The sequence below is a fragment of the Odocoileus virginianus genome, chromosome 17, assembly GCF_023699985.2.
Source record: "Odocoileus virginianus isolate 20LAN1187 ecotype Illinois chromosome 17, Ovbor_1.2, whole genome shotgun sequence".
Lineage (NCBI taxonomy): Eukaryota > Metazoa > Chordata > Mammalia > Artiodactyla > Cervidae > Odocoileus > Odocoileus virginianus.
In genome coordinates, this window is record NC_069690.1 from 58,012,717 (window position 1) to 58,039,318 (window position 26,602).

Below are 26,602 nucleotides of genomic sequence, written 5' to 3' on the forward strand. Positions count from 1 at the left end.
CGAAGGGCGCGGGGGCCGCTGGGAAGTGTAGTTCCTCGCGGAGTCCGCGGGGCCCTGACTTCAGGACACGTGGTCTCGCGGGTCGCTGCGCGGGAAGATTGGGGGCGGCCGAGCTTGCGTCCAGGTAAACAAGTCGGGCACGCACTCGGTGCCCGGTGATGGGAGAATCAGGGCAAGGCCAAGGGGAGCGGGCATCTGTGTTCTCCAAAACCTCCCGAAACAGCAGCTAAAAAACACTGGTTTGGCTGAAAACCACTCGGCCGGCTCAGAAAGGCAGTTTCGGGGTTCACGTGTTTGCAGGGCAGTACCAGTTGGACGGCTCCGCACTGTAGATGTTTCCTTTCCCCCACTTCAAACGTCCTTTTTTTAAAAAAGCTTTTTCTTGCCTGGAGAATTCTCTGGTGATTTGGCCAGGGGGAGGTGGCTGCAGGAAGATGCAAAGTTTTATTTAGTAAGCAGAGATCCAGGTCGCTTTGGGGAATCTGAAATTCAGTGCTGAGGCGGGGTAAAGGCGGGGGGATGGGGAGTTCTCAGGAGGAAGTTCTGCTTTTTGTGGGTCAAAGCCCACTTTATCAGAGTTAAATTGTTTAGATGTTGTTTCTCACCTGGAGGGGGCTAGGAAAGTCCCCTGGCCTCAGGGAGAAAGTGGGTGGTCATGCTGTACTGACAGTCAGATGTCTCGCATTTGTTCAGCAGAATTTACCGAGTTTTGTTGAACCCCTGGAGTGTGCCAGGCCCTCTCCAGGACCTGGGGTCAGTTGGTAATGCTCATGGCTAGGAGCTGCACAGCAGGTGGGCAGAGGTGTCGCCCCTCAGGGAAGCAGGCAGGCTTGGGACATTCCTTGCAAGGGATGGAGGGGACCTGGGCTGAACTGAGCTCAGACCTCCTCACTGAGTGGACCAGACTCAGAAAGGTGCTTTTCAGGTAGAGGGTGGGACTGAGCGTGGAAACCTGCTGAGGCGTGAGCAAGCATAGTGGACATCTGCGTGTGTGCTCAGTCACGTCTCACACTGAGACCCCATGGGCTGCAGCCCGCCAGGCTCCTCTGTCCAGGGGATTCTCCAGGCAAGAATACTGGCGTGGGTTGCCTTGCCCGCCTCCAGGGGATCTTCCCCACCCAGAGATCGAACCGGCCTCTTCTGTGTCTCCTATACTGCAGACAGACTCTTTCCCGGCTGAGCCGTCGGGGAAGCCGGGTGGCCATCTGAGGAAGCCCGGTTTAGGAGAGAGCGAGGAAGCCTGTCTACACTGCATGCGGACGTGGGAGTGGGTGGGATTCACAGTGGGGGCTCTTAAAGTCGGGCCAGAGGCTTGGGCTTTATTCTGCAGCTATTGGGTGCTGGTGAAAGGGCTTTGGAAAGGGATGTAACTGAATCAAAGCTTTGTTTTAAGAAGGTAAAGATGCCCTCAACGATCAAGATGAGTTGAAACCAGGAGAAGCTAGAGATAGGTCAGGTTGGTAGCAAAAGGCAAAAAGAGGCACTTTGAAAGAGGGTTCAGCTGTGTTTGATGACCGCTGACGAAAACTATTGGAATTTTATTAAGAATTCTAAGAAGCCAGGGCCTTCTGAGTAATGGATGAATCAGAGGGAAGAAGGCCACCATGTTTCAGTTACGAATCAGCTCTTAAAAGAAATATGCAGTAGGTCATGGAGCTAACATCAGTTTACTTAAGTTGATCCCCTCTGCTGACTTGAATGAGAATTAATCAAGGTCACCTCATGTTCATATTAGCTTCTGGCTCTAAAAGGAAGGCTCTTGGTCCCATGAGCCCAGATCCAAAGACTTGCTGTTTTCCTTTCTTTCACTATCTTTCTGAGCAAATCCATGCTATGTATTCCTCCCTTTCTTGCACGTACAATCTGAGGCTTATTGAACCAGCATTTTCCCCCTTAAGTTTCATTTAAGTAGGAAACAACGTGGGCATGGAGATCCGTTTCAGTGCATCCAGTTCACTTTTCCAAGCATTGATGGAGGAGCAGCCACGGGCCTGAACTCACTAACATTTGCATTTTGTGTGGTCAGCAGCACTGCTGTCTCTTGAATTGCCCCAGACTGCCGTCTTTCCTGAAGAACTCGAATCACACCGTGTCTGGGGCGTTTTGCTGCAGTAGGTGTGCTTGGACCTTCTCTGCGTAGGCGTGCAGCGTTCACAGCAAGTGGCTTATGTGCCGCAGGTCAGTCTCCATTCATATTCCTATAGAGACAGTGATGTGTTTAATAACCAGTGCGCACACACACATGCACACACCTATGCCACCTTTGACCTTTTGTTCTTGTTCAGTCACTCAGTCATGTCCGACTCTTTGTGACCCCATGAACGGCAGCATGCCAGGCCTCCCTGTCCTCCACCATATCCTAGAGTTTGCTCAAACTCATGTCCATTGAGTCGGTGATGCCATCCAACCATCTCACCCTCTGTCGTCCCCTTCTCCTCCTGCCTTCATTCTTTCCCAGCATCAGGGGCTTTCCCAGTGAGTCAGCTCTACTCATCAGATGGCCAAAGTATTGGAGCTTCAGCTTCAGCATCAGTCCTTCCAATGAATATTCAGGGTTGATTTCCTTTAGGGTCAGGGTTGATTACCTTTAACCATAAATTGAACCATATATATTTTTTAAACCTTTTGTTTTGTGTTGAAGTGTAGCGGATCCCAGTGTTGTGACAGTTTCTGGTGCACGGGAAAGGGACCCGGCCAGCCGCATACCTGCGTGCATTCCCCCCCAAACTCCCCTCCCACCCAGGCTGCCGCATAACTTGGAGCCGAGTCCCGTCAATATGATTTACAGTTGGCAACGTATATCGTTTTTTCTTCCTGGGAAAAACACACTTTGAATTTCCACAGGGAACTCAGCCTCTCTGCAAAGGCTTGGAGTCCCAAAGGAGAAGTTCTCCTCTTGTGCAAGTGGTAAGAGGCTCCCTCCAGCTCCCTCCTGGGTGGAGGAGGAGGTTGTATTCCTACATCCGTGCAGTGGAGAGCTGCTCCTCTTCTGGGAGTTTGTGGATGTGCTCCTGTGAGGAGGACCCCGCCCTTGGCGGTGAGCGTGCAGGACATCAGGTGTTTCTGTTCCGGTGGCCTGTGCTCTTACTTTGAATTCTTCGTCTTTAAAATTTTCTGTGCTTCAGATCTTTCTAGAATACAAGGCAGTCTCGAATACAAGCACTCAAGGCAGTCTCCCCCAGCTTCTTGTCACCTTCGAGGCCGAAGCCAAACTCTCAAGCTGGGTGTAATAGGCTCCTTGGGGCCTGGGGCCTGCTTCCCTGCAACTCAGATTCTCATGCTGTGTTGCCATTCCAGGTGCTGCAGCCGGAAGCCGGGATTGCTCCGTCCCTGCTTTTTAAGGAAAAATAAATCCAAACTTCTATGGCTGCCCTAATTCATGTTTGCAGGAAAGCCCTGATTATTTCCTACAGATGTGCAGTGTTCGTAGATTCCAATCTGTGCCTTTCTTGAGGAAATTAATAGTTTGTATAACAACTGACCAAGTCATAAACCGAAAATAAGAATATAATGAAGGAGAAAAAATTTAAATTAAAAAAACTTCGAATACACATTGAGACCAATTTAAAAATAGAAGTGAGTCATACTCAATGGGGACTGAATGCAGAATAATCCTAAAAATAAGATGTTTGTAACATTATATGATAATCTAATAATAAAAATCTGGCCTTCGCTTATTTTTTTATTGGAGTATAATTGCTTTACAATGCTGCGTTAGTTTCTGCTGCACATAAAGTGAATCAGCCATATGCACACACGTACCCCCTCCCCGCTGGACGTCCCCGCACCCCTCTCGGTCGTCACAGGGCCCCGGGCTGAGCTCCCCGTGCGGCCGAGCAGCTTCCGCTGGCTGTCTCTTTTACGCGTGTATGAAGTTAGTCGCTCAGTCGTGTCCAACTCTTTGTGACCCCATGGACCGTAGCCCGCCAGGATCCTCTGTCCAAGAGATTTCCCAGGCAGGAATCCTGGAATGGATCACCTTTCCATTCTGCAGGGTATCTTCCCGACCCAGGGATCGAACTCCGGTCTCCTGCGTGGCAGGCAGATTCTGTACCGTCTGGGCTACCTGGGAAGTCCTGTTGTACATGTCGTAGTGTGTATATGTCGATAGCACTCCTGATTTGTCCCAGCCTCTCCCTCCCGCCCGTGTCCACATGTCTGTTCTCTACGTCCACCCTCGCTTCTAGATACCCTGCTCCCTCTGCCTGGCACACCTTATCCATTCTCCCCTTAGCTCCTTCAGATTTGTCCTTGAGGACGCTCTAAGCGAGCGCATCCTCTTGGCTCCATCCTGGGATCATCACCCTATGGCCACCCTCAGAGTGAGCAGTGAATTCCCTCCTTCTAGTACCCTGCCTACAGCACCCTCCAGACACTCCCCCGAAGGCAGACAGGTGTTTGCTGTCACCTGCGTCTCCCCCAGGAGGCTGACCTGCTGGAGATCACAGAGACTGATCTCTTCGTCCCCCGTGCCCAGCGTGGAGCATACAGTAGGCGCGCAAATGCACGCTGTAAGTGAGGGGCAGAGAAGACCTGTCAGCACGGTGACCTGGAATAACTGGATTCCAGGGACCGAGGTCACCGCTGCAGGGGAGACTGGAGCCCCTGGGAGGAGCCCTTTGTCGTCAGGTGGGAAGGGGGAGACTGTAGAAAGAGGCGCTTAGGTTTGGGCAGCCTGGCTCTGGAGGGACTGCTCTAGAGGTTTACGTGGGGTGGACAAGGTGGAGGGTGGGGGTACAGTGTCCCCACCGGCGGTGATTTTGACAGTCAGGGAACATGTGGCTGTCTGGAGATGGATTGGGTCGCCGCAGCCAAGAGGTGGTGCTGACTGTGGCGTGCAATGGGTAGAGACCAGGGTGGGACCACGATCCACGGGGAGCCTCCAGCAGAAAGAATCGTCTGGTCCAAATGTCCACAGCACTGCATTTGGGAAAGCCTGCTGGGCGCTGCCGTGAGCAGGTTACATGTGCGTGCCCAGTCGTGACTGTGCGGCCCTGTGGACCGTAGCCTGCCACGCCCCTCTGTCCGTGGGATTCTGCAGGCAAGAACACTGGGGTAGGTTGCCATGCTCTCTTCAGGGGATCTTCCCGACCCAGGGATTGAACCTGTGTTTCTTACATCGCCTGCGTTGGCAAGCGTATTCTTTACCACTAGCGCCACCTGGGAAGCCCATCGTGAGCAGTTACCTGTGCTCTATTTTTTTTTATTTGTCTTTGGCCATGCTGGGAGGACTCTCTGGCTGTGGGAGCAGGGGCTGCTGTCCAGCTGCGGGGCACAGGCTGCTCACGGCGGTGGCTTCCTTGTTGCCGAGCGCGGGCTCTGGGCCGTGCGGGTTGCAGGAGCTGCTGCTCCAGGGCTCTAGAGCGGACTTACTTGCTCAGCGGCATGTGGGCTCTTCCCAGTTCAGGGATCGAACCCGTGTCTTTACCACTGAGCCACCAGGGAAGCCCTATTTTTGAATTAATTTAAAGCTAACAAGATTTGGTAAGGTGTAATTGTTTTTTGTTGTTGTTCACACTATACGGCTTGTGGGATCTTTGTTCCCTGAACAGGGATCAAACCTGGGCCCTCAGCAGTGGAGGCAGGGAGTCCTAACCACTGAAATGATGGGGAATTCCCAAGATGTAAGAAATACTAGACTCTCGGAGATGGGATTCTAGCCCTGGCTTAGAAAAAGTTAGCTGAGTCTTCTCTTGGAAGTCACTTCACCTTTCTGAACCTCTTTTTGTTCCCCTGAAATAAGGAGGATCAGGCTAAGGCCCCTTCTGATTCTAACAATTCATACCTCTGAACCCAGCTCACATGTCTGATTAGAACTACTAAGGATTAAAGCAGAGAGAAAGAGCTGCAAGCATGCATTCTGTTTTCCTACACTGCCTAAATATCATTTTGTTCAGGAATTAGAAGAGTTCCGGGTTCGATCCCTGGGTCGGGAAGATCCCCTGGAGAAGAAAATGGCAACCCACTCCAGTACTCTTGTCTGGAAAATCCCATGGACTGAGGAGCCTGGTAGCCTGCAGTCCGTGGGGTCGCTAAGAGTCGGACATGACTGAGCGATTTCACTTTCAACAAGGCAACCGAGGACCACGGTCACAGTTTCTCTTCAGAGGTGAGACAAGGAATACATCACAGCTTGAAACATTGTCTCCCAGGTGGCAGAACCCACCTGCATCCGACAGTTATGAATGTTTTCCAACATGTTTTCCAACATTAGGTCTCAGGAACAAGGGAAGGGAAGGCATCAAAGGTCGAGCTAAGAATTCAGGGCTGATATCTAGTTTTCAGACTTTAGAAAATTATGATGTAAATAGGTGTGTTACATATAATATATGGTTTCCCTAGTGGCTCGGTGGTAAAGAATCCGCCTGCCAATGTAGGAGATCCTGGTTCGATCCCTGGGTCAGGACGATCCCCTAGAGAAGGAAATGGCAACCCACTCCAGTATTCTTGCCTGGGAAATCCCATGGACAGAGGAGTCTGGAGGGCTCCTGTCCATGGGGTTGCAAAGAGTCAGACATGACTTAGCGACAAAACAACAGCGATGCATTATGATATATAATTAGGTATATTGGGGTTCCCCCACATGGGAGATAGTTTAGGGGACTGGCTGGTGAGTTGTGGTTACACTGTATCTTGTAGTCCTTTTTTTTTAATTGTACCAAAGTATCACCGTGTAATATGAGGACTGGCAGAAATTCTAGAAATCCCCAAATAGACTCAGTGTGGCTTTCTGTGCTCTTCCCAATATGGTGCGCCCGTACCTGTTCAGCCTTATCTCCCTCTCAGCTACTCCAAGCTTCCTTGTTTAAACAGTGTGGTCAATGCAGGATTACTTGTCTTACTTGGGACATGAATTTACACGTTTCAATGCGTTAACTTCTGCTGTCTTCTGTCTGCAGCCTTCTCTAGCCCCCACCGAAGCCTTCATTTTTCCAAATTCTACTTTTCCTTGAAGGTTCAAGGTCGTCCCTGCCAGCTGTCTTTGATCACATCCTCTTGTCTCGCCCAAGGGTCTGTTTGCTTAGTCGCTCAGTCATGTCTGACTCTTTGTGACCCTGTGGACTGTGTGACCCACCAGACTTCTCTGCCCATGGGATTTGCCAGACAAGAATACTGGTCTGGGTTACCGTTTCCTCCTTCAGGGGATCTTCCCGACCCAGGGATTGATCCCAAGTCTCCTGTGTCTTCTGCATTGGCAGATGGGTTCTTTACCTACTGAGCCATCAGGGAAACCATCAAAGAACATCCCTCCCCTTGACTTCTGACAGCATCTGTTGGCTCTTAGGAGCCGTATGTCCACTAGTAGCCTGCCATACAATTCGGCATTTCAGGTCATTTTGTAAGTTCAGACAAATTATCATGACACAACATCAGATTTTGTTCATCCAGTCTATCAGCAAACCTATCTTGAGAACATTCTAGGTGTGAAACAGTTTGCTAAGCAGTACCTGGAGAGCAGAGCTTACTCGTCCAGAGGCCGTGTGGCTGGCGGCTAAGATGAAAGGCCGTGGCTTTAGCAACTGCCCCATCTGTGCTGTTGTTCGGTCCCTCACTCGTGTCTGAGTCTGCAGCCCCGTGGACTGTGGCCCACCAGGCTCCTCCGTCCGTGGGATCACCCAGGCAAGAACGCTGGAGTGGGTGCCACTTCCTTCTCCAGGGGATCTTCCCAGCCGGGGATTAAACCCGTGTCTCTTGCGCTGGCAGGAGGATTCTTTCCCACTGAGCCGCCGGGACACCCAGACCTAAGTAACACAGACAACAAAAATGATGTCAGATCCTGTCAGGTCAGGAGAGGAAATTGGAATCTTGTCTGATCTCACATGCATGTAGTTGTCACTAGGTATCTGCAAGGAATTGGTTCCAGGACCCTTCCCCTGTCTCACCCCCTACAGATACCCAAATCCTCAGATGCTCAAGTCCCTTAGATAAAATACAGCCATGCACATCCTCCCATATACTTTAAATCACCTCCATATGACTTATAACACCTAATATGCTGTCACTGCTATGTAAATAGTTGTAAATACAATGTCAGTCTTATGTCAGTAATTGCCGAGGTGTGTGGCACATTCAAGTTTTGCTCTTTGGAACTTTCTGGAATTAAAAAAAGTTATTTCCCATCGAGGTTGGTTGAACCTGAGGGTGGAGTGCCAATTGTGTATTTCCTCTGCCTTTCACCAATCAATCTCTTGTTACATATATATACAATACACATACACACACACATACACACGTATACACACACACATATATATATATATGTATACACACACACACATATACACACATGCATATACATACACACACACACATATTTATAGTAGCTTCCCTGGTGGCTCAGGCGGTGAAGAATCTGCCTACAATGCAGGAGACCCATGTTCAATCCCTGGGTTGGGAAGATCCCCTGGAGAAGGGAATGGCCACCCAGTCCAGTATTCTGGCCTGGAGAATCATCCCTTGGACAGAGGGGTCTGGCGGCCTCCAGTCCATGGGGTCACGAAAGAGTCACACTGACTGAGCGACTTGCCCTCACTTCATAGTTGTAACAGGTCTGATATAGGTTAAGAGAATGGACAGAATGTGACCCCCGTCCTGAGAAGCTTAAACTCCTGCGGCTGATTTTAATAACGCTTCTGTAATATGTTAAGGCTTTCAAGGCCTTCCGTCTGCTCTGTGCCGTTCCATGCCTGCAGTGACACCTTGGAACGGCCTTGTTTCAGCCTCCAGGTTTATCCCCGTCACCTCGTGGCGCCGCTTCCTTTGGCCAAGGTGGAAAATCATGTGATTTAAAACTGTTTTGACTGCAGATGTAAAAGCTTGTCTTCTGATTCCTGCTTCCTTACTTTAAGTTGTCCAATCTAGCCTTAAGCTAGGTGACTTTTTAAAACGCCCTGGAAAAGTGCCTTTTTCAGGCTGAGAGTAATCTGGTAACATTTTACCTCGTTTTCTATTCGTTATTCATGGGACAAGCTCAGTTTCGGATAAATCTGTGTATCTCCTTTACTCTCTGCACCTTGGCCAATACACTGTGACCATTGGGTATTTGCTGTGCTATCTGAGGATGAGCTAGAAACACTGATATAAGGCAATGCTGTGTCCTTCAAATCTCCTTGATCTGTTTACATTGATATTAATAGATGGTTCTGGGCTTTAGTCACAGGCCTGAATAATTCAGGTCAGACTGACCTGTTGCACTTTTTAAAAAACTATAAAATATTCTGGGAAATATTTTAGATAGGTAATATATGCAAGTTATAGAAAGTGCAGAGGAAAGTAAGAAATTGTGAACTACAGTGGTGTAGAAGTAATTATAGACGGTATAATAAATCAGCTTGTTCTTAAATTGTTCCATTCGGATTAGTGGCCAAAGAGAATGTTTTATTGGCAACAACCCGTGGCAGGATCACAGAAAATACTACTGATTTTTCATATTTATCATATTTATCCTTCTTTTGAAAGATTTTTCTGATATGGGCCTTTTTTTTTTAAAGTCTTTATTGAATTTGTTACAGCATTGTTTCTGTTTTAAGTCTTGGCTTTTTGGCACCAAGGCATGTGGAATCTTAGTTTCCCAACCAGGAATGGAACCTGTGCCCCCCGCGTTGGGAGGTGAATTCTTAACCACTGGACCTCCTGGGAAGTTCCAGCTGTCTTTCTGATACAGGTAGAGTAATCATTTTGTTTTTGGCACAAACTCATAAAAACGGTTCAGGAGGATGGGGAGAAGGATAGTTAGGGAGCTGGGATGGACACGTGCACACGGCTGTATTTAAAATGGGAAACCAACGAGGACCTGCTGTACCACACAGGGGACCCTGCTCAGTGTAAGGTGGAGCCCGAATTAAGGGGTTTGGGGGAGCATGGACGCATGCATGTGTGTAGCTGTGTCCCTTCGCTGCCCACCTGAAACTGTCACAGCATTGTTCATCAGTTGTACCCTGATACAAAATAAAAAAGCTTAAAAGTAAATAAATAAAATTTTTAAAAGGGGAAAAAAAAAGTCTTACTAGATTCTCATTGGTTCAGGTAGGGAACTGAATCTATATAGACAAGCCTTCAGCAGTCACCATAGATCTGACTGTATGCAAATATGCTCAGTTGGAAAATGATAGACGTATATTTATGTAATTTCACTATTAAATGATATGCCCTCGCCTCACTGGGGGAAAAAAAAACAGGTTCAGTGTCTTCTTTAAATTAATATAGAGCACCACATCAAAAGTATAAGTATTATGAAACTGTATAATATTAGATGGCTTCCCAGGTGGTGCTAGTGGTAAAGAACCCGCCTGCCAATGCAGGAGATATAAGAGATGTAGGGTCAATTCCTGGATTGGGAAGGTCCCTTGGAGGATGGCCTGTAAACCCACTGCAATATTCTTGCCTGGAGAATCCCATGGACAAAGGAGCCTGGCGGGCTACAGTCCATGGGGTTGCACAGAATTGGACCTGACTGAAGTGACTTAGCATGCACACATGCATAATATTAGACATTGACTATTTGGGGCTCTACTGAACAGCTGATGGTATCTTATGGATTGGGCACTGCTGTGAGCCACATGCTACAAAACCTGTTGGTGACTTTGTATTTTTCAGTCTAAGGAGTTAAACAGTAGTGATATGTTAGACTGTACTCTGCCGGAACTCTGGAAATCTTTAGAAATTATTCTAGAGCCCTCTTCCAGCAGCCTAACCTACTGACATTTAGGTGGGAATTGAGGACAACCCCAGATCCTGGTCACTTGGTAAAAACTACAGGTTTCCACTTTATAGGGCCTTGCTTCTCCTATTTTTTAAAAAATCCAAATAAATGTCAAATGCATTTATTAAATGTGTTGGAGGTATGTTGCCACATTGGATGCTGCTTTGTGTAAGGAAGCCATGTGGACTGTGGTCACCCCATCCAGCATTCTGGTGAAATTTGGAATGCTTGTGGAAACTTGAAAAATGTAGGAAATTTTATGTGTTCTTTTCCTAAATGTGGGCTTCCCTGGTGGCTTAGATGGTAAAGAATCCACCTGCAATGTAGGAGACCCTGGTTCAATCCCTGGGTCAGGAAGATCCCCTGGAGAAGGGAATGGCAACCCACCCCAGCATTCTTGCCTGGAGAATCCCATGGACAGAGGAGCCTGGTGGGCTACAGTCCACAGATTCGCAAAGAATTGGGCATACTGAAACGACTTAGCCCGCGTACATGGAAGATGTAACAACATGTGTCCTAGCAAGTGGTGATGAAAAAAAAGCATTTTAAAAAACCTTTTAAGACAAGAGATAAGAATGTTAAAATGATTAAAAAAAAACAAACACAAGAGGAATGTTTCCATGGGTATAAAGAGATAGGAACAGAAATGCTTATCAGTTGCATGGGAGAGAGAGGGAGAAGAAATATTTTATTACTGCAGCAAATCAGAACTCTGTTGGATGTTCGTGAAGAGGAAATGGAGACCATCTGGAGAAAACAGCTCTTCTCCACTGTGTGGATTGGATTTGAGGACAGCTGAATAGCTGGGGCATGAATTATGTGGGCCTTTGACCATAGAGTGTCACAGCCCTGTAAAGCTAACAGCAGGGGGCAGAGTGGTAGTTAATGAGAAGTGAAGACAGTTGTCAGACTTCAGTGATCAGCTTCTAGGATATGGCTTTCCTTATTAAAGAAATACGCTGATAGCATTTCAGTTATTTCCAGTCATTTGAATGCATTGGGACCTTCATATTCCAAATCCTTTTGTTGTATTTATTCTATCTACATATTTCTGATTCATTGCCTTTGTGCTAACATTTTTCTAGTAACCGTTACTTCCAGTTGCTAGCTGTTTTACTAATTAACTAATCACTCGACTTAAACATTAAGTATATTTTTAAAACCACCAAATATGTTTTCTTGGGTGGCCTCCTTACTTAATAACTAAACAGTAGAGGGGTTTAAGGGCTTCCCTGGGGGCTCAGGCACTAGAGAATCTGCCTGCAGTGCAAGAGATGAAGGTTCAATCCCTGGACCGGGAAGATCCCCTGGAGAAGGAAACGGCAGCCCACTCGGATACTTGTGACTGTAAGCTCCCATGGACGGAGGGGCCTGGCGGGCTAGTCCATGGAGTCACAAAGGGTTGGACACAACTGAGGGACCAACACTTTGGTTTTTCAGCTTCAGGAGAGTTTAAACATGTAGATATTTTATAATTTTAAAATGGAGAAATTCTCATTTATTAAGTCTTTTTAAATTCTTAGTTATTAACTGAGTCTGTGTTTAAAATAATTGAGCAGTACCTATCCAAAGTGATCCATGTGAAGTGTTTGGAATTAGGCGGGGATAAAGGGAGACAGCCAGCAAACGAAGACACATTTTTTTTTTTTATTCACTAGAATATTTTATGTTTCATCATGATTAATTTTTTAAAGTATGTAGAGAAAAAGTACATATTCTTCCCTTGTTAGTGTTACTAGACATCCAGACCTGAAAAGCACCCTGTCAGAATCTGCAGAATTTCCAAAGGATTGATGGGTTTGTATTGAAGTTTTCAGCGTTCAGAAGCATTAAATCCTGGCCAGTAAGTAGCACATGCTATTGCTGTCTTTCCATGATGTTGTTACTCTTTTCTCCAGGCATTGTGAGACATAGGGCTTCCCAGGTAGCTCAGTGGTAAAGACCTTGCATGTCAATGCCGGAAACGCAAGACTCCAGCTCTGTCCCTGGGTCTGGAAGGTTCCCTGAAATAGGAAATGGCAACCCACTCCAGGGTTCTTGCCTGGGAAATCCCATGGACAGAGGACCCTGGCAGGCTACAGTCCATGGGGTCGAAAAGAGTCAGACACGACTGAGTGACTAAACACACACACAATACAACAACAACTTCGTGAGATATAAAGCTACATTTTTTGCTGCACTAAAAGTGTCTGCATTTTAGCCTTCTAACTTTAATTGATCTGGGTGAATTATTTTAGCCATTTATGGTCAGTGCTGCTTCGGAGTAGATAGAAAGTAAAGAAAATAAAGAATTCTTAAGATCCCATGTTCCCAGTGACTGAGCTTCCTTCAAAGAAAAAAGTTTCTGCGGCAAGAGCTGAGCAAACGTCTATATCAGAGTGCCTTCCAAAAGATGAATTGAGCCTTTAAGTATTTTAAAAATAAATCATAAGGGAGATGGAGAGCAGAGCTGTGGTGGACGCTCTTCCAGGCATCCGCTCCATCAATTCTGTGTAATCCTTTGGAAGCAGAGGAACAAGTCCTGTGAAATCGTGTTTTCAGGAAGCTACATATGCACACTTCTCTTCTATTTCTGTTCTCTGGAGTGGCCAATTTATGCAGTACACTTGTTAGACTCCAAGAACAAAGACCAGTTTCCTTGAAGGTTATGAGCACTCTTCAATTTTACAAATGCCAAAAAAAAAAAAAAAAATTAAAGTCACATTTTCGCATCGAGATAATGAAGTCTCCTCGAGGAGCCTCAGAAAGGATGCCCGCTGCATGTCACTTTTATTCCGAGATTCTGAAAGTGGACGCAGGCAATTGCTCTTCTATGTGTACTTTTATTTTTATTTTTTTCCTTTGGCTCTGCTGCGTCTTCTTTGCAGCGAAGGCTTTCTCTAGATGTAGCGAGTGGCGGCCGCTCTCTGCTTGCGGTGCTCCGGCTTCTCCGGGCGGTGGCTCTCTTGGTGCGGAGCGCGGGCTCTAGCCCCGCAGGCTTCAGTAGCTGCGGCTCCCGCGCTCGCGAGCACAGGCTCGGCAGTTGTGGGGCGCAGGCTTAGTTGTTCCAGGGTATGCGGGATCGTCCCGGACCAGGGATCGAACCTGTGTCTCCTGCGTTGGCAGGCGGAGTCTCAGCCACCAATCTCCAGCGAAGCCCCTAGGCAATTAATGCCTGACAAGCGTGGACAAGTAGTGATGAGCAGGCGGACCGTGGGAGATGGGGGGACGCTGGGAGGATGCGGCGTCTGCTTCGGACCGGGGGCCTCTTTTCTTCTTGAGCAGGCGGGTGTCCCGCTGATGGCTTGGGATCCAGAGTGCCGGCTGCAGGGTCGGGACGTGAGGCTCTGTGCGGCGGACTGAACCACCTGTTCCCTTCGGACGGGAGTGAGGGAAGGTCGGCCGAGGACAGCGTACTAATTCCCCTGGCACCTCCGTGTTTTGCTGTGCTTCGGGGCGACGCGCGGGCCTCTCATGTGACGCCCGTGACGGCGGCCGGCGCGCGGGGCGCTCCGGCGCCCAGAAGTAGCCCCGTGTGTGTGCTGTCTGCTGGGTTTTTTTTCCCCCTCAGATGTTTACTCGGGTTTGTTTATTCTTCAAGGCGCCAGGGGTGCCTTACGGGCCAACTATTTCCCCTCACGACGTAGGTAGAGGCAGTGTTTGTGTTGAACACGTTCGTAGCTGCCTGACAAATAATCGGAGGTGGAAATCCGCGGGTTTCAGGGAACGCAGATCCTTTCCAGTTTTCCTGCCTTTTCCAGACACCTGACCCGAGGGAGCGCTGAGCTTGGCCGCCGCGCGGCCGGCCGCACCTGCTCCCCCGCAGGGCCCCGTGTGCGGGGGCACAGTCCTGCTGAAACTTGCTCCTGCATTCCAGACCAAGGACACCGTGCTCGGATGTGGACACGCTCCCCCTCGCCCGCTGCCCCTGTTACGTAAGCGCTGGAAATGCGCCGGTGTGCCTGTGTGTGAGCCACCAGCAGGGCGGGGCTGGGCCAGAACCCAGCCTTGAACCCTTCCCGCCAAACACAGAACCTTGTGGTCTCAGGATGTTAGGCAGAAAGCTGCTTTTGCCCATTTTGCTAAAGCTTGGCACCTCATTATGAGATCCCAGAGGAAAATGAGGCAGGAGAGTGTTTGAGATCCTTAACCCTGACCCGCTGGGCTTCCTAGGTGGCTCGGGGGTAAAGAACCCGCCTGCCGATGCCGGAGACACAAGAGTCGTGGGTTTGAACCCTGGGTCGGGAAGACCCCCTGGAGGAGAGCATGGCAACCCACTCCAGTATTCTTGCGTGGAGGATCCGATGGACAGAGGAGCCTGGCAGGCTACAGTCACGGGGTCACAAAGAGTTGGACACGACTGAAGCGTCTGAGCATGCATGCACCCTTGTCTGTTAGACCTGAATGCAGAAAAGCAGGGTTGGTTTCAAAGTTTTCGTTTCTTATTAGCTCAGCTGTTGAGATGTTGCTCTCTGTTTCTGGCAGCTCAGAAGCCAGCAGGCTTATTCAGATATAGCCAACAATCGCAGTCACCTCATTCTGTGACTTCATTTAACTGGCAGGGCAAAAAAAGAAGGGGAAGATAAAAATGCCAGAACCTAAACTGGGACTAAAAGAATGCTTTTATTTTAGGTCAGCTAGTGTGAGGTTTTTGTTATGTGGACTGTAGCCCGCCAGGCTCCTCTGTCCATGGGATTCTCCAGGCAGGAATACTGGAGTGGGTTGCCATCCCCTTCTCCATGGCATCTTCCCCACCCAGGGACCGAACCCGGGTCTCCTGCACTGCAGGTGGGTTCTTTAAGGCCTGAGCCACCTCTTGGAGGGAAGCAGCCCTGACTGTGAACCGCGGCTCTGAGGTGGACAGCCTCTGCAAGGTAAGCCAGGTTGACACGTTTTCCCAAACGCATAGCATGTGTTTCACCCTGGAAGAGTCGTAATCTGGACGGAGAATCGCGGGATCACCCGGTATGTCTCTGTGAGCAGCGACCCCAAGTTTGCAGTCGCGCCTGCCGACCTTTGGAGGCGTCTCCACTCCTCTCCTCCTCTCAGAGACCCTGGTTCACTGGGAGCAAATCCATCAAAGAGAAGTACCTGGAGGCCCTGCACAGGGCCCAGACTTCTTTCCAGTTCCGCTGACAAACACTGGTCCAACCGCTGTCCATCACCCAAGAGAACCTGTGTCCCTCTTGAAGTTGCCAGAGCTGTCCTGTTTAATTACCAAGAGTTGTTGTTGTTGTTGTTTGTTTGCTTGCTTTTTCTTTTAAAGACTTTTCTAGGTGGACCATCTTTTGGGGCGCAGGGGGGGCAGCAGGAAGAGTTCTTAATTGACTCAGCCAGACCAACAACCAGAATAACGCTACAGCAGCTCTCCCCACACCTGGATGATGTGCACCATTTTTAAAGTCTTTGCTGAATTTGTCACAACATTGCTTCTGCTTTGTGTTCTGGTTTTTTGGCGCCGAGGCACGCGGGATCTTAATTCCCGGAGCAGGGAGCGAACCCACACCCCCTGCACTGGAGGGTGAAGCCCTCATCCCTGGGTCACCAGAGGGGTCCCTAATTGGCAAGTTCTATCACGTCTCTCCTCTGCTCGGGTCCCCTGATGGCCTCGGGTCCCACTTAGGATAAAGGCCCGAGTCCTTAGCACGACGCCGGAGTAGCCCTACAAGGTGCGCCCCACCGCCCGCTCCAGCTGACCTCCGACTGCCCGTCACTGCGCCAGCCACGCTGCCGGCTGCCGCGACTCGAACACCCTGCCCGTCCTGCTTCGGGGCTTCCTGGCCGCTCCTCGTCTCCACAGCCCCCCCCCACCGCCCCAGCTGGCTGTCCACCTGGCTTCTTCTCACTTCTCAAGTCTGCGTTCTGAGATCCACGTCACAGCGAAACCTTCTCTGACCACCCAGTTTCAAATCACACCCTCAGTTCATCTCCTCTGATTCTGTTTTATTTTTTTTATCGTAGCCTTTATCACTTTCTGACATCCTAAAATCTTACCCATTTATTTATTGACTCCCTTCCTGATTTGTTGCGTGTCTCTTGGGATTCGTCTGTGGATTCCTCCAGGGCAGGGAGATTTTCCAGCGCCTTTAGCAGTTTTTCTCAGAAATCCATAGTGCGTGTGTCCTCTTTGCAAACCCCACGGACTGTAACCCTCCAGGCTCCTTGTCCATGGGGTTTTTCCGTTCAAGAATACTGAAGCAGGTTGCTATTTCCTTCTCCAGGGGATCTTCCCCACCCAGAGATCAGACCCACGTCTCCTGCATTGGCAGGTGGATTCTTTACAACTGAGCCACCTGGGAAGGCCAGGAAACACGTAGTAGGCACACAGTACATACTGAATGGATGCAATGTTGAGTGTATTGAACACTTACTTTCCTCTGGGCCTAGGGATGAACACCTATATGTATAGGAAAGTGAGTGCAATACTTATCCTGCCCTCGAGAAGCTTACCATCTGCTTAGCACATCTGCAGTTATACTGATGAACGGTGACAGTTGCAACCATGTCAGTTGCAAACCCCTACCATGAGCTTGAAATTCCAACCACAGCCCCACACAAATAACCCAATGAATGGCTTCATAGCCTCTCATTCAGTAGGTTTGCAGTGGGTATAGTTGCTTTTTCAAAGAACTCAGTAATAAAATCTTTCACCTATGCAAAAAAGAGAGAGTTTACAGTCTCTTAGAGGGCACGTGCGTGTAAGTCAGCACCGCAGAGGGAGAGGCTGGGGCGAAGAGAAGAGCACAGTGATGAGACGGGGAGCAGTCGAAGGAGTTGGTGGGGCGGGAAAGGTCGTGTGCGGGGGCTTCCCGGGCGCTCCAGTGGTTGAGACTTCACCTTCCAGTGCAGAGGATGCAGGTTCCATCCCTGGTCAGAGAACTAACAGCCCACATGCCGCATAGCCCCCCAAAGAAAGAAGACAAAGCGTAAAAGCAATATTGTAGCAAATTCAATACAGATTTTAAAAACAGTCCATGCAGAAGATGTCTTTAAAAGATTGCAGCGTGTTGAGTGGGGGGAGTGAAGGGTTAATACTTCAGCTGATCTTTCTTCCTGCTCAGATGCAGTCTATCATCTGCGTAGCTGCTGCAGCGCAAATAAACCATGAATTGCTGCACAAAACCTTCTCACACACCAGCGACTGCTCGCCGCCGCACACCTTCACCTGCACGCCGTCACCTGCCGGCTGGAACACTCGCTCTTCACCCTGGTAGGTGAGGCTGGTGCTAGTCCGCTCCCTGCCTGCCCTGACCTGTCCCTCTGTCCTCTACCAGCGCTTCCCTGGAGGCTCAGGTGGTAAAGAATCTGCCTGCGATGTTGGAGACATGGGTTCTACCCCCGGGTCGGGAAGATCCCCTGGAGGAGGGCGTGACAACTCACTCCAGTCTTCTTGCCTGGAAAATCCTGTGGACAGAGGAGCCTGGCAGGCTACAGTCTGGGGTCTCAAAGAGTCGGACGTGACTTAACGACTAAGCACTGCACAATACACCCTCCAAAGAGCCCTTCCTGCTAAGCAGGCAAGATGTGTTCTCAAGCCCTGCAGTCTTTTCCTCACTCCTGGAATGCCCTGCATGCTCCACCCTACAAGTTTCAAGGTTACGGTGAGACGGAACCCCCTCTGTGAATGCTTCCTGGACGTCGCCTTCCATCTAGGTGACTTGTCACATCCAAGATCAGGAGCAGCTGCATCAGACAACTCGGAAGAGAATGCATTCCTGAAGGGGACGAACACGGTAGGGAGGTTTGGAAAATGGTACCAAAAAATAAATGCCGTCAAGGCTGCATGAACTTTGAGTCATTATAGCCTGAGATGCCCTTTCCTGGAGCAAAGAACTGACAGACCTGTCGTGTGCATCCGTGCAAGCTCAGTCGCTCAGTCGTGTCTGACCCTTTTCGACCCCGTGGACTGTAGCCCACCAGGCTCCTCTGTCCGTGGGATTCTCCAGGCAAGAAGACTGGAGTGGGTTGCCGTGCCCTCCTCCAGGGGATCTTGCCCACCCAGGGATCAAACCTGCATCTCTTACGTCTCCTGCATTGGCAGACAGGTTCTTCACCAGACCTGTCATGGATCAATGTAAACAAGGACACAAAACAGGATTGGAGTCTGAATAACAAAGGAAGAGGAAGATTGGTATCAGATCAAGATGTATCCCACATTGGCCAGCAGTTTAATCTTAGAAGTTCTGGAATGAAGTTCTGGGCTGTACTATGCTCATGCCTACACATGGGCTTCCCTGGTGACCCAGTGGTAAAGAAACCACCTGTCTGTGGAGGAAACTTGGGTTTGATCCCTGGGTCGGGAAGGTCCCCTGGAGAAGGAAATGGCACCCCACTCCAGTATTCTTGCCTGGAGAACCCCATGGACAGAGAAGCCTGGTGGGTCATAGTCCCTGGGGTCGCAGAGTCAGACACAACAGAGCAACTGAACAACGAACAACAAATGTATTTTTTGAAATCAATCTGGCTACCCCAGCTTGCTTGTAGTTTACACATGCAAATGCATGAGTATATTTATCACCTTCTTTTTTAATATATGTATTTTGATGAAGGATACTTGGCTTACAATGTTCCGGTTATATATATATATACATATATATATATATATTTTTTTTTTCAGATTATTTTCCATGGTAGATTATTACAAGATATTGACTGTAGTTTCCTGTGTCATACAGTAAACCTTTGTTGCTTGATGTGTCTCTATTTTTTTTAATTAGAATCTAGGATTCTCTTCATACTAAGTCCAACAAGTAGAGTCAAAATGTCATAAACTTTTTAGCTAGGCAAAAAGTCATAGGTTTTCCTATATATATTATACAGACTATATATATATATATATATATATATATATATATAGAAAGACTATATATGTATGTTTATCTTATTTACTCTTCTTAGGATTACTGAGACACTTAAGTCTGCGACTTGGTGACCTCATCATCAGTTCTGGATAATTCTCAGCCATTATCTCTTCAAATTGGCCTCTGGATCTTCTCTCTTCTTCTATAACTAATCAAACATATAGAGTTCTCCACCTTTCTTAAGCTCTTTTCTGTATTTTCTACTTTTTTTTTTTTTTTTTACTCTGTATTAAAATTCTGGGTAAATGCTTCAATCTCCCTATGAACTAATTCTTCTACTTTGCATTATCTGCTTCTTCACACATCTGTTGAACTTTTGGCTTTTTTTCTCATTTTTATTTTTTGACCTCACCATGCAGCTCATGGGATCTTAGTTCCTTGAACAGGGATCCAGCCTGGGCTCTCAGCAATAAAATCAGCAATAAAAGCGTAAGAGTCTTAACCCCCGGACCACCAGGGAATTCGCTCCTGAGCTTTTAGCTCCAGCCATTATATGTGTTTTTTATTTTGAGACTTGCCACTTGGTTCTTATTCAGAACTGCAAGGTCATGCATTTACTTGCCTGTTGCCTGCAAATATTTTCCAAGCGTGTCATTTATTCCTCTAAATGCTGTGGATGTTTGTCTTATAAGCTGTATCTGGCTATTTGTGGGGCTGTTTCTGCTTGATATCATTTGTGTTTCCTTGTTACCTTGGATCTTGGTTATTATTGATGGAATGCTGCTCCTTGTCTTTGAAAACCTTGGTGGGCATTCTCCAGGGCCTCTCAGGATGGTGGCCTTCTGAAGAGATTTGCCGGGTCCCGAGAGTGTTTTACCAACTGGGGAACGCCTCACACTGACCTGAAGGTGTGAGCTCACTGGTGCATCCGAGCTGTGCGTGGTCCAGGGTGCAGATCCGCCTTTATTTCCTTCACCTACAACTAATTATGTAAATATCCTCTCATATTTGTTTTGCTATATTACTTTTTAAAAATTATCCATGCTGGGATTTCCCTGGTGGTCCTGTGGTTAAAACTCTGTGCTTCCAATTCAGGGTGCCTGGGTCTGATCCCACATGCCTCACAGCACAGCGAAAAAATAAAAATAAGTAATATAATAAGAAGAACAATAAAATAATCTTTAAAATTGTCCATGCTATTATGAAGTAGTTTAGACAAGAAAAATGTAAATATGTGAGTATTCTAAAACTTTTGTTGTCAACCTTCATCAATATTCTATACACCACTGATGCATAGGAAACTTTTTTTGCATATAGACGAAATATTGATGATGGGTGAGTAGATTGAAAGATAAAGTAAAGATGGTTACTTTCGTAAAGATGGTAACCATAAATGTTATTGTTGTGACTAAAATAGTAGATTTCATTGAATCTAGTATAAGAAAAATAAAAGGTAGTGAAATTGAAGGAATTGTTGGACTTCACATCTCTTTACCACAAGGAAACTTATTTCCTGAAATATATCTCTAAGGTTTTTTTTAAAGTGCAGGTGTAAGTTTTAAACATATTACGATATTAGAGACATTATACCTTTTTAAAGGGGCTTCCCCGATGTCTCAGCAGGTAAAGAATCCACCTGCAATACAGGAGAAATAAGAAACTGGTTCAATCCCAGGGTCAGGAAAGTCCCCTGGAGGAGAAAATGGCAACTCACTCCAGTCTTCTTGCCTGGGAAAGCCTAGGAACAGAGGAACCCGGCAGACTGCAGTCCACAGGATTGCAAAGAGCCGGACACGACGGAGACGACGCCTCCTGCCTGTGATGGCTTTCCCTGGTCAATAAAACTCCCTTTGTATTCTGTTTTCAAGCTGTCTCCTAAGGTGGCTCTGTGCCCCTTGCAAGCTGTATTCCTCTTCCCTTTGTAGGATGTTTGCATAGTTATGAAGCGGTAGCTGTTGAAGGCTGGGTGCCTCTGTCCCACCTGATGTGAGGCGGTAACCTCTCGACTTCTTCCCACCACGCCTCACACCTGTTCGTTCGACACTTGGACCGTTTCCCGAGATGCAGAGCGTGGCCTGGAGCCTCCGTCCCCGAGTGAGGCCCCTCGTCCCTTCTTCTGGTCTCACTCCCGCACCCCGGACGGCCGTGCAATATCGTGATTTACAGAAAATATACGTGTTTGGCCCCTCAGATGACCAAAATCTATTTCTCACACATATGTGTCCGCCATCCACAACTCCCAGCTCGCTGCTGCCCCAGATCCTTGGACGCAGCATCCTGAGTGATAAGACAAATGGCAGCGGTTTTGTTATAATGTTCGGCGTCTTGTCCTCGGTTCCTGCCAAACTTCCAGAGGCGTAAAAGTGGAACTGCTGTCTTGTTATTCATAGCAAGCCTCTTTCACGGAGACTGGCTTTATGTTAACAAGGTGACTTTTGGAAAGCACCTTAGGATGGGAGCTGGTTGCCAGGGGAACCAAGGGGCCCACTCCCTGATTTCTGGGGAGGGAGGAGGAAGTCCCATCACCCATGACCCGAGATTTAATCAACCGTGCCTGTGTATGGAGCCTCCATAAGAAACCAAAAAAGGAGGAGGTTAGGGGGCTTCCAGGTGGCAGAGCCAGAATGCTTGCTTGTATCACTAGGCTCCAGCCTGCAGGAGGGCAGCCGCCCCTTTGCCCAGGGCCTCGCCCTGTGTATCTCTCGCTTCCCCGGCTGCTGACTCAGTCCTTAAATATCCTTTGTAATAAACCAGTAACCCAGGGAGCCAGTGGGCTTCTAGTGTTCTGTGAGCCGCTGCAGCAGATTAATGGAACCCCAGCAGGAGGATGTGGAGACCTCCGATTGACAGCCGGTTGGTCCGAAGCCCGGGTGATCAGCGGGGCTTGCAGTTGGCACCTGAAGTGGAGGACAGTCTTGGGGCATGGAGCCCTTCCTCTGTGGAATCCCATGGACTCTCAGGCTGTCTCCAGGAAGGTACAGGCAGACCACAGAGGTAATGCAGGTCCAATTCCAGATCACCACAAAAAATCGATTATCACAGGAAAGTGAGTCACACGGATGTTTGGTTTCCCGTAAAAGGCTATGTTTATACTGCAGTTTACTAAGTGTGCAATAGCATGATGTCTTTAAAAAGTTATTGTTGTTGTTCAGTCGCTAAGTCATGTGCAACTCTTACAAATCCCATGGCCGGAAACCCACCAGGCTCCTCTGTCCGTGGGATTCTCCAGGCAAGAACACTGGAGCCGGCTGCCATGTCCTCCTCCAGGGGATCTTCCCGACCCAGGGACTGAACCCTGCGTCTCATGCCTCCTGCACTGGCAGGCAGGTTCTTTACCACTAGCGCTGCCTTCTTGTTGACTGTTTTGAACCACCCCCCCATCCCCGCTGCGGTGGTCCTTTTAAAACCTGTCAGGTTACACCACTCCATTCCCTTCCCCAGTGGACCCGCCCCGCATCTTTAGAGAGGGAAAGCTGAAGCCTCTCCCGGGCTGGCTGTGCCCGCATCCACACCCCGTTTCCACCCCGACCTGGTCCAGTTCTCTCCTCCAAGCAAGCTCTCCCTACCGAGACCCGCTGGCCTCCTTGCTAGTCCCCAGTCTCCCCAGGGTTTCCCTGCCTTGGGGTCTTCTATTCTTCCCTCCGCCTAACCCGCCCGGTATCTTCAGGGCTTGCCTCTTCTCTTTCTTTAAACCTTTGCTCACACACCTCCCCAAAGTGACCTTCTCTGACCAAGCTCTTTGAATCCACCGCCCTCAGCTCCATCCTTGTTTATGTCTGTCCTCCCTAGCGTCTGTCACTTTCTAATACACAGGATGTCTGTTCCTTCATTTGATTCACAGACTCTCTCCTCTGCTGCCTCCCAAGGTAAGCTTCACGAGGGCAGAGATTTTCCCAGCTAAAAGAGCTCCTGGCACAATGCGTTTCATAAATGTTGGTTGAACTGACTTGTTTGTCTTGTTTGTTTTATCTTGCTCATGACATTGAGGGAGAGAACTTCTTTGACGATGTTTCTTCTGCTCCTTCAATCCTTCTGACTCCATCTTCTCCAACAACCTCCGTATAGCTTGATGAAAGCCAGTCTTATTCCTAGAAAACCTGTTCCAGGGGTGCAATAAACTTGCAGCCAAGCCTGTAATAAGCTTCTAAACAGGATTCCTTCCTTGTAAAGCAGTTTATCCAAACTGCATCTTTCATCATTGTCAGCTCAGGCTTCTTTGTTCCGTGGAGTAGCATAGACATACCTACTGAAATAAAATATCCTTCACTGTGCTTTGCAAAGTCTATCTAGACGGTAAAGTGGGCTGGGAGGAAAAAGGTGGGGCAGCTGAAAGTTCAACTTCATTATTCTGATCCACCGATTGCCATTTCTTCTTTTATTTTCCCCACATTATTAACGCATCTTCAGCAAGTGAGTGACCTCTGCAAGTGGCAGAATTGTGAGCGGTGAGGAGTGAGTACCCTGCAAACTCCACTTCGTATTTTTCCAGGTGCTGTTTTTCTTGAGCCTCTGCATCTCTAGGCACTTCTGTGTTGTTTGTTGATTTTAGTCACTAGGTCGTGCTGACTTTGCGGCCCAGTGGATCGCAGCTGGCCAGGCTCCTCTGTCCATGGGATTTCCCAGGCAAGAATCCTGGGGTGGGTTGCCATTTCCGCCTGCAGGGGAATCTCCCCGACCCAGGGATCGAACTCGCATCTCCTGCATCAGCAGGCAGATTCTTTCAGGCACTTCCAGGGCACAGCAAAGCCAGTCTGCTGACCCTGGGCTGTGGTGAAGGGAAGTCCAGCATTTACTGCAGGCCACCCAGAAAGGAGGCCAGGCAGCTTCTGTTCAGAAGGCCCAAACTCCCCGATGGCTTTTGAAGAAGCCTGGATTTCTTTAAAGGCACTGGAAAGTGCCGCTTGCAGGGTGCACGCTTTTCAGGTTGGTTGGTAGTGAGGTCACACGGTGGTTTCTGGAATCTTCATCATCATCCTTTGTGTCCCAACCAGGCTGGGGTCCCTGCGCCTATGGGCGGCACACAGTCACATCCTCCACCTGGGGAGGGGGGGTGGTGTCGGCGGGAGCGGGGGGCGGGGAGGCACGGGAGGGGCGTGGCTTAGGGAGGGGGGAGGCACGGGAGGGGCGTGGCTTAGGGAGGGGCGGGGAGGCACGGAAGGGGCGTGGCTTAGTACCTACAGAGTGACTGCGGGTGTCAGACTGTTACTCCTCCCGAGGAGGAGCTCGGAGTCTATTCAGTGAACCACTGGTTTTTGTTTTCAGTAGTTTGGCTCATTGCCGGCTGTGCCGGGCCTTCACCGCTTTGCTGGGGCCTTCTCTAGTGGGCGGGGACTGTCTCTGTTGCGGGGCGCAGGCTTCGCACGGGGCTGGCTTCTCTGGTTGGGGCGCACCGGCTCTAGGGCGTGTGGCCCAGGGCTCAGGGGTCACGGTTCCCGGGCTCTAGAGAACAGGCTCAGTAGCTGTGGCTCACCGGCTCAGTTGCTCTGTGACATATGGGGTCTTCCCGGACCAGGGATCGAACCCACGTCCCCAGCGTTGGCAGGGGGTTCTTAGCCAGCGCACCCCCGGGGATGTCCCATCCCTGAACTGTTGCCTAAGCTGTCACGCCCTTTGCTCCCCGACTGCTTTTCCTCGTTTCTTCGTTCCCTTGCCTCCCTGATTACTAACCGCCCCAGTCTGCTCCTTGGAGGAGCTCAGAAGGCCTAGGAGACCAACAGCTCTTTCTGCAAACAAGAAGTGGGGTACCTGAGGGGCTTTGTACCCAGGAAGGCCCTGCAGGGTCTTGCTCGATTTTAATCCCCCTCTTTCTTTGCTACTCCTCAATCCTGAGGGGAGCTAGGTACAACAAGAAAAGGAATACAGTTTTGGATAAAGAGGTTAATCGTAAACTTGGCAGGGGAACACTGTTTTAGGGGGACTCAGTTTCACTATGATAAAAATAAACTGAAGCAGTTATCAGTTATGAAAATTCCCTAAGATTGTAGTTCAGGATAAAATCAAGGGCTATGTTGGTGTCAGAAAACTTATTTTATCCCATCAGAGCAAATGTAATGAACTCACATTGCCTAATGACACGAATGGTATATTCATTTAAAAAATACAAAAATTTCCTCTAACCTTAAAATTTCACTAAATTGATTATTGTTGTTGTTTTTGATTTGCTCTATCTGCAAGGAGATATTCTCTGAAAAAGACATACTCATCACCTGAAGTCCTCTTTTTAATTAAGTCAGGATATTCCCCTACCTTAAGGCCACATGATCAAAGAGATCACTTCAGTTACAGACTTGAACACTGATTTGGTAAATTAACGTGTGCCTGACATTTAATGCAACAGAAAACCAACCTGAGTGCTACAATATTTAAATGAAAAGTCAAGTCATGTTCGGTTTTGATGAAAGTAAAAGAGGAGAGTGAAAAAGTTGGCTCAAAGCTCAACATTCAGAAAACTGTTGTTTCCTGACCTCCAGTGGTCATGTACAGATGTGAGAGTTGGACTATAAAGAAAGCTGAGACCCAAAGAATTGATGCTTTTGAACCATGGTGTTGGAGAAGACTCTTGAGAGTCCCTTGGACTGCAAGGAGATCCAACCAGTCCATCCTGAAGGAGATCAGTCCTGGGTGTTCATTGGAAGGACTGATGCTGAAGCTGAAACTCCAGTACTTTGGCCTCCTGATGCGAAGAGCTGACTCATTGGAAAAGACCCTGATGCTGGGAGGGATTGGGGGCAGGAGGAGAAGGGGACGACAGGATGAGATGGATGGATGGCATCACCGACTCGATGGACATGGGTTTGGGTGGACTCGGGGAGTTGGTGATGGACAGGGAGGCCTGGCGTGCTGTGGTTCATGGGGTCGCAAAGAGTCGGACACGACTGAGTGACCAAACTGAACTGGTGGCTCAGTTGGTAAAGAATCCGCCTGCGATGCAGGAGACCCTGGTTCAATTCCTGGGTTGGGAAGATCCCCTGGAGAGGGGACAGGCTCCCCACCCCAGTATTCTTGGGCTTCCCTGGTGGCTCAGCTGGAAAAGAATCCACCTGCAATGCGGGAGACCCGGGTTCTTTCCCTGGGTTGGGAAGATCCCCTGAAGAAGGGAAAGGCTACCCACTCCAGTATT

The 26,602-nt window shown here is 48.7% G+C and overlaps 1 long non-coding RNA gene across 8 annotated transcripts; it reads left to right on the forward strand.

The window, feature by feature from the left end:
* Positions 1 to 45: 45 nt before the first annotated feature.
* On the forward strand, positions 46 to 23,426 carry LOC139039208 (uncharacterized). 8 transcript variants are annotated; one of them, XR_011492514.1, is made up of 4 exons: positions 46 to 124; positions 2,030 to 2,178; positions 5,898 to 15,555; positions 17,743 to 18,469. It is a non-coding gene; the product is annotated as an uncharacterized lncRNA (long non-coding RNA). The 8 variants fall into 8 exon arrangements; XR_011492513.1 differs by having other exon boundaries at positions 54 to 124; positions 2,027 to 2,178; XR_011492511.1 differs by adding an exon at positions 21,103 to 23,426 and having other exon boundaries at positions 60 to 2,178; positions 17,743 to 17,891.
* The last annotated feature ends 3,176 nt before the right edge of the window (positions 23,427 to 26,602 follow it).